At 40.8% G+C, this 24,740-nt stretch overlaps 1 protein-coding gene across 2 annotated transcripts in view; it reads right to left on the minus strand.

Moving 5' to 3' along the window:
* GPR39 (G protein-coupled receptor 39) overlaps nt 1-24,740 on the minus strand; it is a 119,333-nt gene that overhangs the window by 4,665 nt on the left and 89,928 nt on the right. The window lies entirely within an intron of this gene.

Here is a 24,740-nt window from a genome sequence, read left to right on the forward strand (position 1 = left end):
GCATCCCTTTGCATCCCTAACCAAAATCAAACTTGACCACTGGTGACATGGTAGCATCCTTCTCTACCACACCTGAGAGTAATACTGTAGGTTGATTTAGATCTGTGCATGCTATATGACCTGCTCTGCATCCTCTATCTTTTAACATCTCCTGTCCCCTCACAGCTGTTTGCCTAACAGTTGGGCCACGACCCTGCTGGTGAACAAGGTTAAAAGGATTTAAACAGAAGGAAAATGCCATTTTGACATTTTCCTCACTGGTGCTTAAGAACACATGACTAAGTTTGTACATATTATATGACCTGTTTTGCATCTTCCTATTATTCTCAATCATCCTCATGGCAAAAGCTGCCCATAGCATTGTTTCTTTTCCAGCTCCTAATTAGTGCAGGCACACACAAAAATGTCCTAACAATGAATGTGATGCCCTTGTGTTTCTAGTAGCACATGGAAGATGGGATTGTGAGAAGTCGCTTAATTACTTCAAATATTGGAGCCCAAACAGACAAGCAGAAGAGTCATGTGGATACTGCTTTTACTAGATTGTATGTACCATTTCAAACAAAACACATTCATACATCACACTACTGAACCATGGTTTGTTTTGTACTTGTTACCATGACTACTCACAAACTAATTTGCAAAGGGCTGCAAAACCATGTTTTTTGGAGCTTCTTTGTAAACCAGTGTGTTTGCTGAGATTTGCTTATATGATTTCAAAAACCAGAGTTATGCCAATTGCTCTGCCTCAAAAGGCTGCCTGCTGTCCAGCGATAGGAATGTATTTGACTCTGAATGCTGAACAAATGGAAAACAAAAGCATTAAAGAATTCTAAACCATGGTTTCCTGTTATACTGTGGAATCTCAAATGATGGTATGAGCTGTTAGTTATGTTTAGCACAATCATGGTTTGTTCTGATGTCTAAATTGAATCAGAAAGTAAAGAACTGCATTTTGAATGTTCCCATGACCATGCAAAAAAAAAGGCCTTGTTTTTAACATGCAGGAAGTCTGTGAACATGCAAGCAAAAAAAAAAATTCTTCCAGTAGCACCTTAGAGACCAAGTACCGTAAGTTTGTCTTTGGTATGCGCTTTCGTGTGCATGCACACTTCTTCAGATACATACAAGCACACACGTGTGTATGTACACTTACCTATTCAAACAAGCGCTTCCTAGCTATATTTAGAAATTTACCTATTTGTTTAAATGGCAGAAACTGAACCAGGTGATGGTTCTGATTGCATGTGTTCCCTGTTCCAATGCAATCCTATAAATGTCTGCTCAGAAGGAAGTGCAATCTGACTTATTCCCTGGCAAATGTGTAGAGGATTGTAGCCTATGCACACTAACCTAGGAATAAGCCTCACTCCTTAGCAATTATTTTGTAGTAGGTATGCATGATTGCATTGTGAGTCTCTTTACCTCCTTTGTACTTGCTTCACTTCAGGTCCTTCCCTCTACTACATACAACAGACCTGCTTTTAAAACAGGCATTTCATCACCACTTGCTCTTTGATCATTCCTCATGTAAAAAGCACAATGAGGTCATGCCCTCACTCTTGTTTCTCTGTGCTGTCATAATCATTAACAAGAACTAAAGATCAATGAGGCACAGTATAGAAGTCACTGAAGGCATATAAATCTAACAAAGGTACTCTGTATTTAAGAAAAAAAGGTGGAGCAAATGAATTTATTTTTGAAGCTTTAGAATACTTTCAATTGAGGTCAGTAACCAGAAATTTTGTGATAAGATTTGCAATCATTGCATTACAACAAAAACAAAATGAGAACTAAAGTTATTTACCGTAATTTAATAATAATGATGATGATTATAAATTTATGAAGTTAGAGCCTTGGGCTATCCTAGTGCCTCTGCATTCATTGACCAAAACACTGGAAGGCAGTCATTTTTTTTCCGGAGAAAAAGCCATGCATGCCTTTTCCCCAAAAGTATCTATTTTTCAATCAAAGCTGAACATTAAGGCCCTAGAATATCATAAGAGCCTGCTGGATCAAGCCAGTGGCCCACCTAGTCTTGCTCCTGCTCTCACTGTGGCCAACCTGCAAGCAGCCCCTGAGCACAAGCGAACTATGTTCTCCTGCAGTTTCCAGCAACTAGCATTCAGAAACATTACTGCCTCCATCCATGGAGACAGAGTACAGTGGTACCTCGAGTTACAAATGCTTCAGGTTACAGACTCTGCTAACCCAGAAATAGTACCTCGGGTTAAGAACTTTGCTTCAGGATGAGAAGAGAAATCGTGCTCCGCCAGTGCGGTGGCAGCAGGAGGCCCCATTAGCTAAAGTGGTGCTTCAGGTTAAGAACAGTTTCAGGTTAAGAACAGACCTCCAGAATGAATTAAGTTCTTAACCCGAGGTACCACTGTATAGCCATAATGTTTTCCAATCCTCCTTGGACAAGTTGCTGGCCACCAGTACTTCATGTGGCAGTGAGTTACACAGTTTAACTATGTGCTGTGTGAAGAAGTTTAACTATGTGCTGTGTGAAGAGCTTATCTTTCTTTGGGCGTCCACAAATTCTAATGCTAAAAGAAAGGGAGCTCTTCACAATCTCTATTTAAACAACCCTGCGCAGTTCAGTGTCATATGTAAAGTTGGTTACCTCACTGCTCACCCACTTTCTACATCCCTCCATCTGAAGAAGTGTCTATTTATTCCTGCTCTCTGCTGCCCTGGTCCACAATTCCTGAACCTCTCCTATTAATCCCTGACTGCTAAGCTTACTCAGGAGACTTTGGTGAGGTACCTTGTCTAAACAGCACATAGTATACTTTCTTTTGGACACTCGCAGAATATTAGGTTTGTGAGACAGAACTGGCCTTTGCAGAAGATACACTGGCATAGTTTAAGCAAAGCTTGTTCTTCTATATGCTTTGTTATTTTATCTTTAACAATACTTTCCACCAATTTTTCCAGGTAACTGGCCTGTAATTTCCAGTCTCACCCCCGGATCCTCTTTTTATAAAAATGGTGTTGGTATAACTTTGGTCCAGTTTTGCTCCCATGGTTTATGGAACCAAGAATGATTGTTGTCCCATATACTGTGATGCAAGAGCTCCAGAGTTTTGTTTCACTACGGTTTCCTGTGACTTCCAAACCAAGAATATGTGCTTTAATCTACAAACTAGGCCAGGCATAGGCCACCTCAGCCCTCCAGATGTTTTGGGACTACAACTCCCATCATCCCTAGCTAATAGGGCCAGTGGTCTGGGATGATGGGAGTTGTAGTCCCAAAATATCTGGAGGGCCGATTTTGCCTATGCCTGAACTAGGCTATGAAACAAGGATTGTGAAAGTCACTATACAATTTCCCTTTTTTGTATGCAGTCAGTTCAGGGCTAGTAGCAGGACCAGCCAGGCACACAGCCATCACAAGGAACCTGCTGTCGCTCCTGTTTACTGCTGGTACCTGTTCACTCTAAGGAAGTGCAGTGCGATAAACAAAGAAAATAGCAGCAAACTTTCCCTCTCCATCCATGTAGCTGGGTGGATTGGGCCCAGAGGACAAGTCCAGCAAATTGATAGTGACAAAAGCATCAGAACATGTGGGATCATTCACTGAAGGCATCAATAATAATAATAATAATAATTTATTATTTATACCCCGCCCATCTGGCCGGGTTCCCCCAGCCACTCTGGGCGGCTTCCAAAAAAACAGAAATTCTAAAATACAGAAATCCATCAAACATTAAAAGCTTCCCTAAACATTAAAAGCTTCCCTAAAATCTGATCTGGCACTAAGTTAGATTTAGATATTGCTGGGGTTATTAGTAATGGTTGGATCTGCATATCTGTCATATTTAAAATGATCTAGAATGCCCCATCATAATACCAGTTTTATACTATTTTGAATTTACATAGAGAAGTTTTCAGTACCACTGCCTTATTCTTACTAAGAACACTGCCCCTCCCAAGTTTTCCATAGTATCCAATGCATTGTAACAGCTATAGCAGGCATCCCCAAACTTTGGCCCTCCAGATGTTTTGGACTACATTTCCCATCTTCTTCGACCACTGGTCCTATTAGCCAGGGATCATGGGAGTTGTAGGCCAAAACATCTGGAGGGCCGCAGTTTGGGGATGCCTGAGCTATAGCATAACTTCAAGCTATCTTGCTGCAATTGGTTTAGACTAACAGAAGGCAGGGAGATTTAATGCCTGTTAATCTGAGTTTTTTATTCTGCACCAACAAGGTATTTTATTGGCTTTTAAATTAAACACACTCTCTCAAATTTACTGTTAATCTACCTTGAGTCTTCAGGGTTGTGTGGGTTATACATTTAATTAAATAAAAATATTGTTTTGGAACAAAATTCCAGCAGACTGCCTCTTAGGTATTACAGACTGACACATTCACAGGGACAAATTACAGTACAATTTAAAAACAAAACAAAAAAACACACCATTTGGACAAAACTGTGTGCCAAAATTAGCATCCGGGACTATAAAACAAGACAAAAACACTGCATTACAGTCAGATTTTGTTCTTATCTATATTCTTGGCTATGACCTTCACTGAGTATGAAATGTTGCACATGCAAGGTTCTTCCTTAGATTCTTCAGAAGGCACCAAACTGCTTGGTTGTACATTCAGCAAGTGAAAAATGAGTTGTTAGTAACCTTGCACGATACTGTAGAGGTTAGTCTTTCATGGGGCAGAAGGAAGGCTGTGTGTGTAAACTTTGTCATTTTTATAAGCACAAGTAATTGCTCATCTCTGTACCTCAGGGGGAAAAAAAACACCCTTTGCTTTTGCAGAGATGTGAATAAACATGGTGGGGGGGGGGAAGGGGTTGCAGGCGGTTAGGCAGGCAGGGAAACCCCAACCCAAAACACTTTATGTTTTGGCTCAGATGCTTAGGAATTACCACAAGCCTCCAAGGGAAACTTATATTCTCATTCAAGCCATAATACAATAGTGCATAAAATCCTTCCACTCTGTTTAATGTGCTGGTACAACCAATACAAACCTGAGTATGACAAACTGAGAGAGACCAAATAGGCTATGCATAGCAACTACTACTGCTTTATAAATGGGCAGAGTGGGCTTAAGTAATGTAGTGTGAACTTTTATGTAGGCCAGTAAAGCAAATGCTCTTATAAAACAGGAAGCAATATTTTCTATTAGACTGAGCAGCTGCTCCATCTTAGAACCTATTCAGTGGTCAGGGGCTTAGTGTGCTTTCAGAATACTGCAAATCTAATCAGAAGGTAAGGAGAACGGTAGTTTCATTTCCCCACCCCCACCCAATTACTGTACCCAAACCACAACAGCCATTAGATGGCACATACTTTTAAGAGAAGCATTTGCAGGAACAAAGCAAAGTGTCCATCCATCTATAGCTTCAGCTTTTAACATAGTGAAAAACAAAGTCTTTCACTTAAATTTCTACACTTTCCCCCTCTTCCTGTCTGCAAAAGTTGGCATGGCCCAGCCAAACATAAACACTTTTAAGTTAAAAAAAATGCTAAGTTGATTTGTATCTCTATCTGTACTGTATATTTTTATATATACTGTACCTATATTGAATTGTGGTTGCCTATGGTTCTGAGTAAGGGACCCAGGTGGCGCTGTGGTTAAACCACTGAGCCTAGGGCTTGCTGATCAGAAGGTCGGCGGTTCGAATCCCTGTGACGGGGTGAGCTCCCGTTTCTCGGTCCCAGCTCCTGCCAACCTAGCAGTTCGAAAGCACGTCAAAATGCAAGTAGATAAATAGGAACCGTTACAGCGGGAAGGTAAACGGCGTTTCCATGTGCTGCTCTGGTTTGCCAGAAGCGGCTTTGTCATGCTGGCCACATGACCTGGAAGCTATACGCCGGCTCCCTCGGCCAATAATGCGAGATGAGCGCGCAACCCCAGAGTCGGTCACGACTGGACCTAATGGTCAGGGGTCCCTTTACCTTTAACTTATGGTTCTGAGTAATAAAGATCCACTATCAGTAAGTCCCAGTACAGTGGACGCTCAGGTTGCAAACGTGATCCGTGCAGGAGGCACGTTCGCAACCAGCAGCGCTCGCAACGCCGTCTGCGCATGCGCGGGTCGAGATTTCACACTTCTGCGCATGCGTAAAGTGTGATATAGTGCTTCTGCGCATGCGCCAAACCCAGAAGTAACCCATTCCAGAACTTCCAAGTTCGGCATGGAGCGCAACCCAAAAAGTTGCAACCTGAAGCAGCTGTAACTCGATGTATGACTGTAATTTACAAGAACGATTTAAGGTCACCACTGATTCTTTCCATGCACATTAGTAAGACTTTCACCACACGGCTACACGTGTCTACTAAGATGGTAAATCCCACTGAGTTCAATGGGGTTTCTTCCTAGGTTAGTCGGTCTAAAACTGCAGCCTTAAAAGTGCATGATTAGGTTGGATTTCGTTCTACGCAGTCCCAAAGGATTTGAGTTTTTAGACTCTACAGAAGCACAAAACCAGAGATTGTACACAGAGTAGAAGTCATTTTTTCTAAGGTTGCAGCAGAAACTACATTATTCAAAAATCATGGTTGCAAATAAAAAATATTGCATATTGATGTAATGCAGCATAAAACACATGTACTGGTATCCAAAATGTTGATTATCCTAATGCCTTGTTGCCCCACACAGCATTTAAGACATCATATAAGCAGATATTCCTACACCCAAGCCGGCTTATTGCAAAAACCCATGGCGGTGCTCATGTTAAAATAAAAACAATTATCACAATTTATTAAATAGCATTCACACCAGCAAAACAGTCGCAGCAAAGTAAACGTAGCGTATTAAGTGCCAACAGCCTAACTCTGCCTCACTGGCACAGAACAGTAGAAACTTGGCAGTCACTTTCCCCTTAACAATTCTTCCTTTTTATGACTCAACAACACTCCCTCAGGCAACAGGATTCCAAACTCAGCTCATTACTATCTGCATCTTTATTGAGGATTTTAAAATACATTCTAAAGAACAGCATTCAAAGTACAACGGAGAACACCGGATCATTTACCCACTCCAAGATTAATATGCATTCATCTTATGATGCTTTTAAAATGTTAAGTGTTGTGTTTTTTTTAATGTTAAGTTTTAAGGTCTAAGCAAACCTTGTCTCACAGCAGCCTCTCCAGAGAGACCAATTAACCCATAGAACCTGAGTCATCTGATGAGTTAAAGACTGTTGTTGTAGGAGTGCTCAGATATTTATATCTGTATCCAATGCTGACCCCTGTTAACCATTTCCATAGTCACTTATATTTCAAGACTCCTTTCCAGGTACCTCAATTACTTGTATGAGTCACAGGATATAGGTGATTCACTGGGACCAAGACCAACTCATTTACAAAAACAGTACTGGCATGAACAAGGTTAATTACCAAAAGGATTTTTTGTCATTAAATTAATGGCACAAAAGAGGATTCCCAGCATCTGTTTATACACTGACATTTAAATGGTAATTGTCAGTGGAACATAAGCATATGGCTAGTTGCGTTCTGAGTGGAGGGTGGACAAAAATGTACATGACTTAAGTTTTAAAATTTTAGCTTTTCATTTACCTGACCTGGCTTTATATACCACAGTTAGTTGTGTCATTAGTCACCTATTACCTTTCTGAATTATTTATATTTATAAAACCGGTGTCATAAAATCCCCCAGTGGGGAGTTTATTTTTCAAATGCTATACAATTCCGTACCATGTGGCCACTTTTCATTTGCAGCTATTGAATGTTCTTCAGCAAAGAGACAAGGCAGTGTGGTGGGAGAAAAGACTTTGAAAACAAATCAGGAGAAAAGGGTAGAAACAAAGATCTAGGGATATTGGATTACTGTTTAAGAAAAGGGAGAAATCTGAATTAAAGAATTACATGGGCTCAATTTATGGTTGAATCAAAATTTGCATCCCGTTGCGGTACTGAGGAGCTTTATCCTACTTCCAATGCACACAGCCTATGTCCCAATAATCCTACACTGTATTCCAATATAGGGGTGGGGTACAATGATAAAGCATGTTCTATGCATATATACAAGTTCCAATATTGCCCTGGGAAATATTTCTGCATAAGATCCTTGGAGAGCTGCTGCCAGTCAAAGCCAAGAGTGCCACTGGGCAAGGTGAACAGTACAGCATAGACCTGTAGATTCATAGGTTCACATACGTTTTATCATATACGCAAGAAGTATGTCACCATAGAGGTGAACCACTGATAACAAAGGTGACTAACCTGTGGCACTGCAACTTTTGCTGAGCTACAGCTCCCATCAGCCCCCACCAGCATGGCCAATGGTCAACAATAATGGGTGCTGTAGTCCAATATCTGGAGGGCACCTCTTTGGCTGCCCCTGAGGGAACCCCTACAGACTATATGAACTATATGGTCAACTGAACAGAAGGAGGTAATTTTCAATTATTCCTCCTAAAACTTCATTGACCACCGGACCCACTGTTGGTCTTGTCTGCTTAATCCACTGGAGCCTGTCTTCACATGCAGTGGAAGTACCTAACTCATCAAAGGCTTGATACTCATCAGCTACCCGCACTTGGTTTAGCTGGCCAGTCAAAGCTGTTTCCTCGGGTGGGGCTGCTGTTTCAGGCTGGCAGCTTCTAGGAGCCACAGGTGAGAGCTGAGTGCAGGGTAGGGACCAAAGCTGGACAAACTACCCCAGAAGGAGCACAACATGTTCCCCACCAGAGGTACTACCCTCCTGCCCTAATACCCCATACACCCTGTATAGCAATTCTTTAAATCATGTGTATAGTATACCTGACCCATTCCAGTTTGTATCTCACCTTGAATGCTTCAACCTAGTCAAAGTTACAAAGAATTTCACTGGCTATCAGGCTATAGTTCATATACTGTATATGCTAAACAACAAAGCATCTAATGATGGCAAATGGCAATGGAGCTGGTACATCATCCCTTTACATTTCTTTTTAGAGATTATGCTTTGTTTACTCAAGGACAAATATTTGTAACAGCTAATTAGAAGCAAATTATATTGATAATGTTGAAAGTATCACAATTCATTAATCAGAGACATAATTATTGACTCTGCTTTACCTTTGTCAATATTTACAAAGGAAAATAAATTAGTGCATTAACTGAACCAACCTATCAACACACTCGGGTCTATGCCTATGTCTATATTTTAAAAGACTCTGAATTTCATTTAACTGCTTTGTAGTCTCAAATGTCACAACATCCTTGAAAGAGACTCATATTCTAGGAGATATAAAACTGCTATATTATTGCACTACTATTTCTTCTGGCATCTTCCCAAAATTCATATTGTCATAGCTGCAAAGGATGCATTTATTTATATTTTATCCTGCCCTTTCTCCAAGGACATCAGTGAGCCTATCTGGTTCACACACACCCTGCTCCATTTATCTCCATCACAGTCCTCTTAGGTTATACTGAGAGACTGCAGCTTGCAGCAAGCCTTCCAGTAAGGTTCATGGTTGAGTGGAGCGCTGAACCAAGACCACCTTAGGCTTGGTCTGGTACTCTAATCACACCACTACACAGGGTCAGCATCACTTGCATACCTTGCAATTACAGTGGAACCTTGGTTCTCAAACTCAGTCCGTTCAACTCCCAAAACTGTCCGAAAACTAAGGCGCTGCTTCCGATTGGTTGCAGGAGCTTCCTGCATTTGGGTGGAAGCCACATCGGATGTTCAGCTTCCGAAAACCAGAAGACGTCCAGGTTTTTGGTGTTTGGGAGCCAAAACATACAAGTACCAAGGCTTTCGAGAACCAAGGTACGACTGTAATTGTTGGCTGTTTGGTTAATAGCTCCAACTTCACACATGTTCCATGGTGAGCTGGGGAGAGGTACATTATGATGATAATGTATAGTAAATGATGTTATATTTGCCAGAATGCCGATGAGTCCCTCCTTCCATGTCAAATAATTTCCATTTCGATCTGCTGGTTCCTTAGATTCACCAACAAATCCGAGAGTTAATTAGAGCAAGCTGCTACGTACGTGTGTGCTTATCTCCTGTCCAGCCAAGTTCTCCTTACCTTTTGCAATCTAACCGCCTTTACATGACAGCCTCAGGAAAAATTCTGTTGCCAATGTTCAGGTCTGCACAGATGTATCTGAAGAATGTAGCCACTGCAGCATAACTAACTGCTCTGCAGATGATAGAACTAAATGCAACTACAGCTCTCGGGGGCTAGATGTCCTGTGTGCATAAAGCCAGCAAAATTATAGAATCGGTACCATAATTGTGATTAGCTTAAAGCGATTAAAGGACAGATGTTTTCCCTAAGAATTTTGGATTTAGCAAAGTTCATAGCAAAGTCATAATGGTTGCCTTTGGATGGAGTTTACTGGCTGGTGGTTCCCAGCACACATTTTCGCACACCGTCCAAAAACGCTAGTAATCCAAATGAAGGTCCTCCAGGTCTTTCCAGTTAGCAATCTACCCAACTGCTTCCCATTGTTTTGTATAAATTTAGCTCTTGCCAGGTTTCATTCGTCAAAAGCTTATGAATTTTAGATACAGCTTTTTCTTCTTTTTACCAGTGCTGTGTATAAAGAAAAAGAAAGGTCAACGAAATAGCTGTTGGTTGAAATGAAGGGGAAGTGGAAAGTGTGGAATTTACAACTTTTTGCGGCTATATGAACACGCATACAACTGAGTGCTGGGGCATTAAAGAATTTTGTAAATGCGATGCCACAGGCAGCATGTCACTTTGAGAGCCACACTCTCCATCTCACTCCAAATCACAGCAAGTTCATAAACTGGGGATAGTGCCACACTCTCAGTGATAAAATGTATTATTGAAAGGGAAACACTGCTATAAGGGAAGGTAGCATGCAGATGCTTGCTACAAGAGAAGTAACAACAGCATATCTTGTTTGCAGTATAAACTGCTTGCTTAGAAAATCCCTAAGCTCCTTTATCGCAAATAGAGCTACAACAGAGCTAACACAAAGTAATGACTCTCAAAGCAAATACTCAAACATTTGCTTACTTTAATGAACACCACTGCTGAATTTGCAATTGTGTGAAATCAGAAAAATTTAAAATTTATGCTCCTCGATATTAATTTCAGCTGTACGTTGCATACTTATAACTTTGAGCGAGGCTCTGCTAAAAGTATGTTCTTAGCCCATTTCGTTTGCTTGCAAAGTTTTATATATATATATATATATATATATAGTACACAGACACACATTGCTATTGATTTCTCTTTTTATTATTATGAATGTACCAGTACCTTGCAAAAATATATTCCAACAGCACTGGAAGTAACATAAATTGCTATTTAATATTGACTGTTTTATATACACTACACAATTCTTTACTTAGAAATGTAGTGCCAGAAGTCCTAGTGTACATGCAGTCTGCCTCTCCCAGGAGACAGAATATGCACATGGTGCTGCATTCAACTTCACAGCCACCTGGTACCATGTAGGTTGGGGTTAGATATTTAGCCTTAGGACCACATTCCTGCATGGCCAACCATCCAGAGGCCGCTTGACAGTGATGGGTGTGGCATAAAGTTAGATAAAAATAAGCAAGAAGTAACCTTTTCATGTCATCCTCCCTGCTGATTCAGCCTTTATACTAAAGATGGTAAAGGTAAAAGTAAAGGGACCCCTGACCATTAGGTCCAGTCATGACCGACTCTGGGGTTGCGCGCTCATCTCGCATTATTGGCCGAGGGAGCCAGCGTATAGCTTCCAGGTCATGTGGCCAGCATGACAAAGCCACTTCTGGCGAACCAGAGCAGCACACGGAAACGCCGTTTACCTTCCCGCTGTAGCGGTTCCTATTTATCTACTTGCATTTTGACATGCTTTCGAACGGCTAGGTTGGCAGGAGCTGGGACCAAGCAACGGGAGCTCACCCCGTCACAGGGATTCGAACCGCCAACCCTCTGATCAGCAAGCCCTAGGCTCAGTGGTTTAACCACAGCGCCACCTGGGTCCCCATACTAAAGATGAACTGACTGCAATTTATTTTATAACTTAAAAATTAAAATTCATTTTAAAATCTATTTTAAAAAAATCAATGAAGAATAATCAAACCCTTATTCATGCACACAGATTATTAAAGCCAAGGTCTCAATACCTGTGACATCTGAGACCACAAAGCAGTTAAATGAAATTCAGAGCTCAATATCCCCTTACCAAAGAAACTGCCCCAAACTCTAATGCCATAAAAATAAAAGATCTGTTCAAGGGCATGAGACAGAAGAAAGACTATAGATATAAAATACAAGCAATGCTCCAAAGATTCATGCAGAATTAATTTTTTTGTCCAGTTGCCTTTTATTTTGACAAAGGATATATCTTCATTGCTGAAAATGTACTTTCCAAAATAAATCCACATTTAAATTCAAAGGTGCAACCATTCAATTGGGTGTGCAAACAAAGGTTTTTTTGGGTTTTTTAAAGACAAAATTCAGCCAGCACAGCATAAGCCAAATAAAGCAGATGTTGTCTATTGCAAGCTGGCTGCAGAATTCAATGAATAATCAATTGCTCCATACATATACCCAATGAGACAAAACATGATACGAGATGTCATGTCATAAAGATTCCTGCCAGAATGACAGGCTTGAGATATTTCTTTTTTAATACCTAACCAATCACCACAGTAGAACTCAACAAAGCTTTTTCAAAGAGAGTAGAAATAAATGCATCGTCTTAAGACAGTCAGCCATCTTTATAAACATCAAATGAAGTGATGGTGGGGTAACAGTTTTTTCACACAATAACCAAGCAGTAAACGTGAAATCATTACAAAGCAAGTTAATGAATGAAAGCAAATGGCGGGGAATGACAGCCGGAGTATCATGTGGAAACTGGATAGTTGAGTTTACTCTGAAAGATATGCAGCACAAGCCTACACATGTCTACTCAGAAGTAAGTCAAACAAAGTTCAATGAGATTTACATCCAGGTAAATGGACATAGGATTGTAGCCTATGTAGGAAAGGTAATACAAGATCTCCACCAATGTAACTAGGACTGTATATCAACTGCATGTAGACCCAGAGTTTGTGATGGGCAAAACTGATGCCCTAAACCACAATCAAACAATACTTGGGAACATTCATCAGGCTCTCATGCCTGCTTTCCATCTCTTTGCCCCCTTTCTTTCTCTGCCTCTTTGTCTATGTGTGAGAAGAGGAAGATTAGACATACAAAATACAGGCAACCATGCCTCACACACTTACTGGTAATTCATATACCAGAGTGCTGTTTCAGATTAGGCTTTTCAATGCTTCTTTCGTGCAACTTTCGGAGGGGTCAAGATGATGTTGTAAGCCAATTGTAATCCACCTGTGTTTCCCCACTGCTTACAAGTTTTTCTTTCTTTCTGCAGTAACGCCATGAAAGAGAAAGAGAACAGCAGCACAACCTCTTCAGGTGTGAATAGGAAAATAAGAGGTGGATGGCATGTTTGGAATGGCCCTACATTCTCTATTACTTGATGTGCATTTCTGGTTCCAGAGCTATTTCATATCCTGGGCCTCGAAGTCATTTCCATGGATCAACTGGCTCTCATCCTTAATTAATTGCTTCCTGGAATTAGGATTCCTCAACCCACACACTTCAATTAGCTATTTAACGAGTAGATTTCATTGAAAACAGCAGTGCTTGCTTGCAAGTACAGAATGCAGGTTGTGGCTGTAACCCTGAAAGCATGCAATCTCTAACCCTTTGAGGAATGCTTCGTTTATTTATTTTTATTTAAACCACAACACAATGAACAAGGCAAATAAAACCAGGCTGCAAAGTTTTCTAGCTCGTTCTAAAACTGACTAGTATTGGGTTGTTTGATTAGACCTGCTTATTGTCCTGCTTTGCAAGCACTCTTTAAAAACTCTCATTGACTGCAAGTCTTCCAACAAGATTCGTGGTTAAGTGGACTGCTGAACCAAGATCATCTTAGGCCTAGTCTGGCACTCTAATCACACCACCACATGCAGTAGGCTCTCCTTGGCTGTTCGTCTTTAAGGAGAGGCTGATGATCTGCAGACATGCTGCAGTTGTAAACTGCATTGTAGACCCTGCATTGGGTAGTGGGACCTCCACGCCCCTTCCAACTCTCTAATTCTAAGTGCAGCCAAACCCTACACAGATCTGGGCTCGGGATCTGGGCTTCCCACTGATGGCTGATCTTCCAGACAGGCTTGAACTCTAGCCCTTTTTAAGAGATGAGGTTGACAACCTGAAGTTATACAGGGGACAGTTCATGGACGCACATTCTCAGGATCCCCAATTCTATGCAGCGGCGGGAATAGAAAGGATCCTTTCCACAGCAGGCCAATACCTAGCACTGCATTAAAATCAAACCTGGGAAGAGGAGGAAACAAGCTACTGTATAGTTGTTTTGAAACCTCTCCCCTTGGGCTTTCCCATCCGAACCACATTCATGAAAAGGCAAAAAGGCTACAGGCGCTTCGTGAATGCTTCCTGGATACAATGCAAAAGACTGAACAGACTAAATATGTGCTGCAACAATAACTGGCAATTATATTTCCTTGTCATCCCTTTCTCACAAAGGAAGAAGAGGGTAAGATGGTTACGTCTCAAGTTCCACAATAGCTGCTGTAATTAGTCACACTGTGTTCAGACATCTCTGTTAACATTCCCTGGCTCCACTCTATAGTACCTATGGCTGAGGCTTTGGTGTTTCAACTGGACGATCACCCTGCATAGTTCTCCAGCTTGTTACCCCATGATATGCCTTCACTACCCCCGGCCCCCATGTACAAAAAGACAGAAACAAAAATGAATAATATTCTGGAGAAATTATAATGGCAGAATTTAGGAGCCAGAAAGATGGAGTGAGTTATATTTAAACAGCAATGCTGCTAAAAGTATACAAATTTAAAGCATATTAAACAGGTGCCTGAACAGGTTTTAATAAAAAGGATTCTAACAGAAGAAATGCAAGAACGTGAAAACCTTGCCAAATCAGGCCAAAGGCCCATCTCATCCAGTGTTCTTGTTTTCACAGTGGCCAACCAAATGTCCACGGGAAGCCCAAAAGTATGACCCGAGTGTAACAGTGCTCTACTCACATAGGATTCTCACCAACAGGTATTCAAGGCCATACAATCTTCCACAGTGGAAGTAGAATATAGGCATTATCACTCCTGCTTCCTGCTGAAAGGTGGTTTCTAAGGGCCTTCAGCATTTCATAGCCTTTTGGGTCAGGTCCACCTTGAACCATGATACCAGCTAAGATAAAGGCAGATTCATTCCCTTGCTCCCACCCCATACATGTTCTCTCTCTCTCTCTCACACACACACACACACACGAGAGAGAGAGACACTAAGGAGCAGAATTTGTGACTGTCAAATGCCTCAACACACTGAATCATTATGAGCTCAGATGCTTCTCAAACTGTTCTTCCAACAAAAAAAAAATCCTTCCAGTAGCACCTTAGAGACCAACTAAGTTTGTCACAGGTATGAGCTTTCGTGTGCATGCACACTTCTTCAGATACACTGACCTTCCACTTGCTATCCCTTTCTACAGATACACACAAGGGGAATCTTATGGTTGCTGCACACACTTAACTGCAGTCTTAACACAGATAAACCGTAAGCCAAATAATCACATATTGATTTAACTGAGGTGGAAGTAGCCTTAAATTCCATCATATATTTACCTTTTAAAGACTTCATGCTGATCTTTTCTGAATGTGGGTTATAAGACTATTGTGCAGAGCATTTGTTTGGAAGGATAGGATGATTTACTTGGAACATAAAGTAAAGACATACATACCAGCTGCAAACCAAGACTGGACATAGGCTACTATGCAACAAATACTTGGGCAAAACAAGAAAACAGCAAAGTAATTATAGATACCTCAATGCCTAGTTTCACCACAGATTTCCAGAGAAGCTAGCTAGATTCACTTTAAATGTACTGTATGTTGTGATAGCTTTCTAGTAATGCCCAGATAGCAATTTATTTTATTCAGCAATGCCAGGCAAGCAAAATCAACAAATGAAAAGCATTTTGGGGTGTTACAAATCCACCTCTATGTTATGTTAACTTATAGATTATATTTATTCTATTATGGGTTTAAAGATCCTCACTCAGTTCCATAGATTTCATTCTTCTGCAGTAAATTCTCCAATTTCGCAGACCCAAAAAGTGTTAAAATAACTTTATCTGGAGCCTTTAATTTGGATTAATGTAATTTATACTCCCCAAAATGTTAAAGTGTAACGGAGGGCAAGAAGGACAAACGGGAAAGCATTTTTCGCAGTGATGAGTAAACAGAAGCAAATTGGAAGCACCGCTTGAAACAATTGCTGACTTCTGCAGTATAAAAATGAACTTATTTTCAATACATTCAGGGTTTTCACTTTATTCATACTGTTAATGGTTTAATCCCCCATCATATTCATTCAGATCAGCATGCTAGGGTCATATTGTATATCCAATTAAGCAAAGAACACATTAATTATAGATGGATGATCAACAACAGCAGTGTTCTGGTGTATGTACGCAGGTGGTACGAAGTATTGCTTTATCTATATCTAAGCTGCAGGCTTTCAACAGCACAGTGATTCCGTCCACAGTAAATCCTATTACTAAGCACTATGGGAGGTTCGTTCCCCAAAAGTGCAATCTTCTACACATTCAGCAATGCAGAAGCATTGGATTAGGCTACAGGAGCTATATACTTAATTTTTTACCTCTTTTGTGCATTTGGTCAAGGTAGCAGTTGAACTGCACTCAAAACTCATGTTTTATCATCAGCAAAATGCTCTCACTTACTCACACACCAAAGCAACAGTTTATGATTAACCAACATAACCATTCAAAAGCAATCTCTTCTAGCTACAGGACGCCGCTTGAGTTATGAGTCTGAACAAAATGGCCCTTCAGACATAGATTGAACCACCTCAACATGAAATGAAAATCCAGTAAATTGATCCAAACATGAAAATTTTAGAGACAACAATGCAATGTACTAGCCATAAAGGGAAAAGTTATTATGCACTGCTAGCCACTGAAGCATTACTGGTAACAAATCAAGTGGCACAATTTATACTTTCTTGTCAAAAAGCACAATACTATTTTCTTCCCTTCAAAACTGTGAAAGTAAATGCTTATATGCATTTTGATCTGGGTTTTGACAGTTGCAAAAACAGACTTTGTGTGGTATTCTTAAGTGCTTACCCTTTTTCAAGCAGCTGGCCGAAGCAGCAGCACTAGCAATATTCTGGAATTAGGCCTCAGAAAGGGGAAATTAAGTTGTGGCTGCCTCCTTATGGCGCATATTAGTCGCTTCCCTTGAGTTCAGCCAAGATAGCGTCACCAAACAGTCTTTATTCTGAATGACATCTCTAGGTTCTACAAAATAACCATGTTATACCCATATATTACTGTAGAAAAAATTAGAGACTCTACAGTTCAGGGATGAGGAACCTGTGCTCCCCCAAATATTGTTGGACTCCAGCTTCCATCAGCCTGACACAGCCTGGCTGATTGTCAAGGATGATGGACGTTGTAGTTAAAACAGCATTTGGAGGGTCATAGGTTCCCTATCGCTCCATAGTTCATGCCTCATAGTTTTGAAATATATGGCTTTTACCCTCTCTGGCAACCCTAATATGATTAGAATTACCTTTTTTTAAAAATCAATTGTCAAATTTTGACAAGTTGCTGGATAACAGTACAAGAAAAGAGTGCTTGTTTAACCTTTTCTTCATGCTAGCATATTCTTTGGTAAGACCAGCCCTGTGCGGGATGATGTAAGTGAAGCAGGACTGACTCCATTTTGGTTGAAGTCTGAGCCTATCTCTATATAAACAACAACAATTTATTATTTATTGTTATATATTTATTTATTTATTTATTATTTATATACCAATCGAGTGTTAAAACAATACAGCATTGAATATTAAAAACTTCCCTAAACAGGGCTGCCTTCAGATGTCTTTTAAAAATAGCATAGCTGCTTATTTCATTGACATCTGATGGGAGGGCATTCCACAGGGCGGGCGCCACTACCAAGAAGGCCCTCTGCCGAGAAGGCAGTAAATGTGTGCTTAAAGCAAGAACAAGAAGCAGCTAAGCACAGAGCTAAGCAGCAAAAGCTTAAATGACCTTTAGATAAGGAAATATATCTTTGCAGATAGATATTGTGGTTTTCATGACAGTTTGGACTGACAGGTAGGAACTTTCCACCTGGGATCTTCCTCCTGAGATGTTGTTTAGTCAATAGTATAAAAGCTCGCTGCTAATCGTAATCAGGGTTCAGCCTCTGATCTATGCTGCACCCTTCTCACCCAGGGGTGGAAAAAAAAATCTCCTGAAGAGAATTTTCCTGATCTCACTCAAGTTGCTACCGTGTTTCCCCCTTTTTAAGGCGTAGTCATAAAATAAGCCATAGCAGCATTTCTAAGCATTTGAGAAATATAAACCGTACCCCGAAAATAAGCCATAGTGATAGGCGCTGTGCGGAAGAGAGCACTGAGCTCCCCGAGTCAGCAGCAGCAACGCTGGCCGCAGCAGTGTTTGCTGAGTCCTTTCTTGCTTTTGGGACTTGGTTACTGTGCTGGCTTGGGATGGTGTGTGTGCAATTGCTGTTGCTGCTTCGTGTTTTTCAGCTGGATTCTCTGGGTTCTAAGCACTTCCCCCCGTTTGTTTGCGAAGCAGCACTCGGCTGCAGCCCCTGCCTCTCCCGGCGGCTGCAGGAGGCTGCAGTTGATCGCTATCTCCTTTTCCATTTCTTTTGTCTTTGAGCACCCGGCCCCGCCCCCTCTCCCCTTCGTGGAATGAAGAACGGAGTTTTAGCAGCATTTCCTCATTATAAAAAAAAGGTCAGGAACTTTTACTTTAACCTCAAAAATGGGATATTTCCTCTCTCTAAAAACAACTCTGACCTGAACACCAATAAAATGGGGGTAGATCACCTCCAGTTTATAAATCCGCAAGTAGATCACAGTCTCCTGGAAGTTGGGCTCTATACTTTGGCTGATTGCAAGCCTTTGCATCTTTAAAAAACAAAAACCATGCGCCTCTCAGTCTTAATTTTCCTTTAATTCATCCCCCTATACCCTCCTCCAACCATTGCCTCCTTCCATTCCTTACCCCCCTCCCTCTCTCCCCACTTCCCTCACTCCTGTGCGATCTCATTTAGTCATATACTTGCTTTTTCTGTTGTGTTGTCTATTTTATATTTAATATTATTACCCTTTATGATGTTATTTTTTCCCTTGCGATAATTATTTATTTTTTATCTTTAACTAACTTTCCTTTCCATATTTTTCCATATATAACTCAACACTTTCCCATTCCTTCTTAACTCTTTGGATAGAGTGCCCCCCCATTATTGTTGTTAATTTTACAATTCCTGGATTTTTTATGGAACCGAACAGCTCGGGTGCTTCAGAATGTGCCTTCTGTTGCTACAGGGCTATGGGGCTTCACTATTTGACCCCCCCCCCAGGTTGGGATTTTTAAAGTAGTTCTGTGGGTCCCAGGGCGCAGAATCACCCCCGATCCTTTCCTTTGTCTAAACAGACCTCTTCCCCCCTGACTTTGGAAGGCTGTGCTTCAAGGGTGATACCAGGGGTTTTTTAAGACCTGCGCCTCTTAAGGATTGTTACGGTCCATAACTTCCATTGCTTTCTAAAGGGTTGGGGGTTTAAAGCACTGCCACCCCCACCCCACCCTGCAGGCGCTCGGAACTGGCAGCGCCAACAACGCGCCCAGCAGCGCGCAGAAGAGAGCACTGAGCGTCCTGAGCCAGTGGGTCCCAGTTGTACCAGCACTTTTTTTTAAAAAAGACACCCCCTGAAAATAAGCCACTGTGTGTTTTTTGAGGGAAAAAAGTTATAAGACGGTGTCTTAAAAAAGGGGAAACACGGTATCTGGGGGAAAGTAGGCTCAGCAGAGCAATGGGTAGTTCTTTTCCCACAGCAAGATCAGTCAAAATCTGAGATCAGATTTCAGGATATAAGAGCATTCTAGAAGCAGTGCATCAACAGATCACCCTACCAAAGAGATACATCCCAAATTTTAAGAGAAATTATACAAAGAAATGATAAGGAAGAAAAGGAATTTAGAAAAGTTTTTCAAATTTTTGATTGAACCCAATGGCAAGTCCTATCCATCATAAGTTACTGTAAGTTGTGATCTTGCTCTCTGGAGTTTGGGGGAATGACCTTTTAAGCTAGCTCTAGTATACATGCATACCTTCCCCTGAAGTATTTATATTTTAGTCTCACTCCTTCGATCTCTATAAATCCTTGTGGGAAACAGAGTAAAATGTGCAGTAAATTCAATTTACTCTTCTCCAAAAACTGTCCAGAGAGCCAGTTACAGCGATTTACGATGGATGGACACCAGAAAATCAGGACTGTCCCTATTGAACAGGAAGGAGTGGTTCATATGTAAGAATTATTAGCATGGGCAAACATTAGGGAAAGGACCTGGAAACACACGTTCTTGTGTTGATTCTTTGTGGGCAGCAACATGCATTACTAAAGCCATTTTGTGAGCAACAAGTCAGTTCCAAATCAAAATTAACCCAGTGCTTCTTGATTTGGAATTAAAGAAAAGAAATAAACCTTACTAAGCCTGAAAGCGGACAAAAGAGGATAAACATATGGGCAATTTTTAAAAATTGGGTAGTACAGAAATATGCAAATAGTGCGCCATTCACACTGATGATTTACGGTGGCAGTTTACATTTAACTCCACATGGAAATAAGAGATAAATCAAGTGATGAACTGCCACCAGTGGGCTTGACACGTAAAGCACTTTTACCCATGAGTTACTTGCTGAGTTGGCAGTAAATTAAAGCTTATCTGGCAAGATTATGAATTAACGACAGTAGAAAAAGGCCAGGCAAGACAGCTAAGCAAATCTCACTGGCAAAGAAGAGCCTATATACTTTTGAAGGGGGAGGAATGGACATCTAGTTGATATGTTATACCTTGCTATAGTTAGAGAAGTTATGTCCTACACAAAACATATCCCTTTTCACCTATTCTAAAACCGCCAACACTAGATGTGTCCTTTGTGCCCACTGTGCCCATCTTGTTGTCCACACATTATTCTATGTAAACAGAACCTACGTGCATTGAAGTTTGGATACTTTATCTAGCTCAGACTCCAACTGCGTATGGATAGAACCTAGGTGTACAAGTTGTACATACACTGACTCTAATCATGAAGTTACAAGGACTGCATAGTGGTCCAGGGCAGAGGCAAAAGCAGGAACAATTATTAATATATTATATTATATTACTATATATTGTGTTTTAAAATGTTTTTCCCCCTGTGTTTTCCTTGTCAGGGGAAAAGGTAGGGGTGGGTGTACACACACACACACACACAACCTTTTCCCCTGACAAGGAAAACACAGGGAAAATTTTTTTTAAACACAATTAAACACTGATAAAAAAATTTAAAAACCCACCCAACAAATAATTACACCAGTCTGTTCATTAAAAACAATACAACACCCTCCTCCTCTTCCATGCATTATTCATACTTGCTTTTCAGAGAAAGGTAGAAAGGATGACAGAAAGTGGTCCATATACTGTATATTAAAATAAAGAATCTCGGCTAAAGCATCCATGACAGATGGCCATCCAACCTCTGCTTTAAAATCTCTAATGAAGGAGCGTCCACCACCTTCTGAGGAAGTCCATTCCTGACTAGCATATCCATTTTTACTTAATTACAATCCCCGACTAAACTTAAAACTATTTGGAGAAAACAAATTTCCATGGTTTCATGAAAATATATATGTCTTAAAGACGGACACTACTAAGGTACTTCTATATGCGGAGCCAGCATGACAAATACCCCCGTGTCACATGGCGACTGTGCTGAAGGCAATTTATATAAATACCGGTAGTAGACTAAAGTTAGCAGGTTAAGTGTGGGTAGTACAGTCAAAAATCACACAAAGCTTCTCAGTACCTCTTCCTTCAATTACTGCTATAATTCCAGTTCCTGTGAGAAGTGTGGTATGGTCACAGTGGCTAATTTCTTAGAAAGAACCCACATTTCCCTCTGATCTAGATGTTCTTCATTCTAATTTCTGTTATAAAGTAGTAAATTAAAAAATTGCATCTTTCACCTTGGTACTTAATGGCACAACCGTAACCATGTCTACTCAGAAGACTATACCTGTGTTTAGCTGAACAGCTCCAGATCTTCCTGCTCAACTTGGGAAGGTTGAATTAGAGAGACTGTGACTCCACTCCTCCTCTACAGACAGAATGTAAGAACACCTGGATAGCTCTGATATCCTTTGTGAAAGTGCCTTGAACCACTCTAATCAACACAGAAATTCATGATTATGGCATTCAAATGTTCTGCTGAGGGAGCCACCACCAAGGACTTCTCATTCAACTTGAGTAGACAACAAAACTGTGCAAGATCATATAAACAGAAGGCTTCCCAAAATCCTTTGGAGCTACCACTGAAGTTTAAAAATATATTTGCATCAAATTCTTGTACTAAGTGGTATTTGTTTCAGGAATGGTGAAACAAGGATGTTTTCATTCCATGCTAGGCAACTCGGCTAGGGACCAGCATTCTCATCGTGCAACTGTTACCACTTGGCATAGGTAAAGGTAAAGGGACCCCTGACCAATAGGTCCAGTCGTGACCGACTCTGGGGTTGCAGTGCTCATCTCGCGTTATTGGCCAAGGGAGCCGGCGTACAGCTTCCGGGTCATGTGGCCAGCATGACTAAGCCGCTTCTGGCAAACCAGAGCAGCACACGGAAATGCCGTTTATCTTCCCGCCGGACCGGTACCTATTTATCTACTTGCACTTTGACGTGCTTTCGAACTGCTAGGTTGGCAGGAGCTGGGACCGAGCAACGGGAGCTCACCCAGTCACGGAATGCTGACCTGATCGGCAAGCCCTAGCTTCTGTGGTTTAACCCACAGTGCCACCCACGTCCACCACTAGGCATACTGACAGGATAAATAAAGGTGTCTCTGTAGCTAGTTTTCAAAGGTGTCCTGGAGGAAACACTTCTGGTTGGTCTGTATAGAATCCAACTGTGAGCAAGGTATCGTCTATGCTGCCCTCTCCAGAGGCACATGATTCTACTTGCACAAGCAACTGTATATTGTGGTAAATTGACAACCACTTGACAAAGCTCAAAAACTTTGTTTTACATTCATGTCCTCCCTATATTGCAGCCATCTTGCTCTAACTTAACAGACAATCCTTCTCAAAAGAAACACGTCACACAGAAACTTATGTTCCTGAGAACACTTTCTCCCTCACCATGGCAATATGACAACTGGATACGTTGTTGACACAGATAAATTTCTGTAGCGGGGAATGCATAAACTAGCTGTCATGGCTTATATATGCTGCTCTCTGTTTCACTCTATGTCACAAGGTTGTGCTGGAGAACTCAGAATGACACAAAGGATTTAAAAATGGGCATGCACCGCAAAAGGGAAAGCAATAGTAAAATGTGGAGAAGTTTGAACATTGTCTCCTAGTTACAATTCCTGGGAAATGTCACATACAGATTCTTTTGGTTATCCCCTTACATACAGTCCATCTTGCTAAGTGTTTTCAATGCATGATATTGTCATCTTGTCCCCCGGCATTCGCCCCTTAATGTAATGCAACTGGGAGAGCTTAATTTGTTTCTGAAATGAAGTAACTGCATATGCATTAAAGAAACTGACTATTCCCACTTCTTTAAAATAGTGAGTTGAATGTGGATATGTATTTTGAAAAATACATGTGAAGAATATGTTACAGTCCAAAAGCATTTGAGCTTTTTTTTTAATTTGAAAAAAGAGGATTTGTAGTGTGAAATCCTAAATTTGTTTACTGTTTACTGAGAAGTCAGCCGAAGTGAGATTTCTTCACAAGTTTAGGATTTGCTTTACTTTAGTAGCTGTGTGTGCATGTATTACGATTTCAGCCTAATTGAGGGAGGAGACTTAATAGATATAAATTTAAAATTGGTATGGAGTGGAAGGAAATAATTATTTTCTAATACACTGCAAGTTGAGATCAACCAATGATATCAATTGGCTTTAAAATTTAAAACAGAAAAAGTACTATTCTAAGAAATATATCATTTTTAAGTTAAGAACTGTGGAATTGGTCAGTGCTTTTTTCGGGGGGACGGGGACGCAGGGGTACACATATGCCTAAACATTTTGTGAATCTTTGTACTCCATTTACTGTATTTATTTTTTCTAATTTGAACTATAAAATGGTGATTTTCTTGAGTCAAATTGAGAGTACGCCTAAACATTTTTAAAGGGAAAAAGCACTGGAGTTGGTAAATTACAAGATGTGCTGATGGCCTTAACTTAGATGGCTTTCAATAAGGATTCATGGAGGAAACGTAGTTCTATGAAAGTGATGATAGTAACGACAGCTAAGGAGCTTCTCCAATCCATGTTCACACTGGCAATGTGACTCAGAACACTGGCCACTGCCAGTCAGGGTGGTAGACAAGACTAGCTGGACCAATCGTGTGACTATGTTCACTGAGGACTCGGCCCGGCCTAAGCAAAGCTATTTCCTGGGTGTGCTAGCCAGGAAGTGATGGGACCAGTGTTTGAAACTGTTTAATACTTACATGTATCAAAAGGCAGTATCGTGAAAGGGCAAGGATCTACTACTTCAATGAAGCCATTATGTGCTAATTAGTTTAATCAACTTTGAATCTGATCTAAAGATTTAAAGGAAATCATATATAATAAGCCTGCCAGAGTGACTGTCTTCCAATTTAGACTT

The sequence above is a fragment of the Zootoca vivipara genome, chromosome 1 (assembly GCF_965207765.1).
Source record: "Zootoca vivipara chromosome 1, rZooViv2.hap1.1, whole genome shotgun sequence".
Classification (NCBI taxonomy): Eukaryota; Metazoa; Chordata; class Lepidosauria; order Squamata; family Lacertidae; genus Zootoca; species Zootoca vivipara.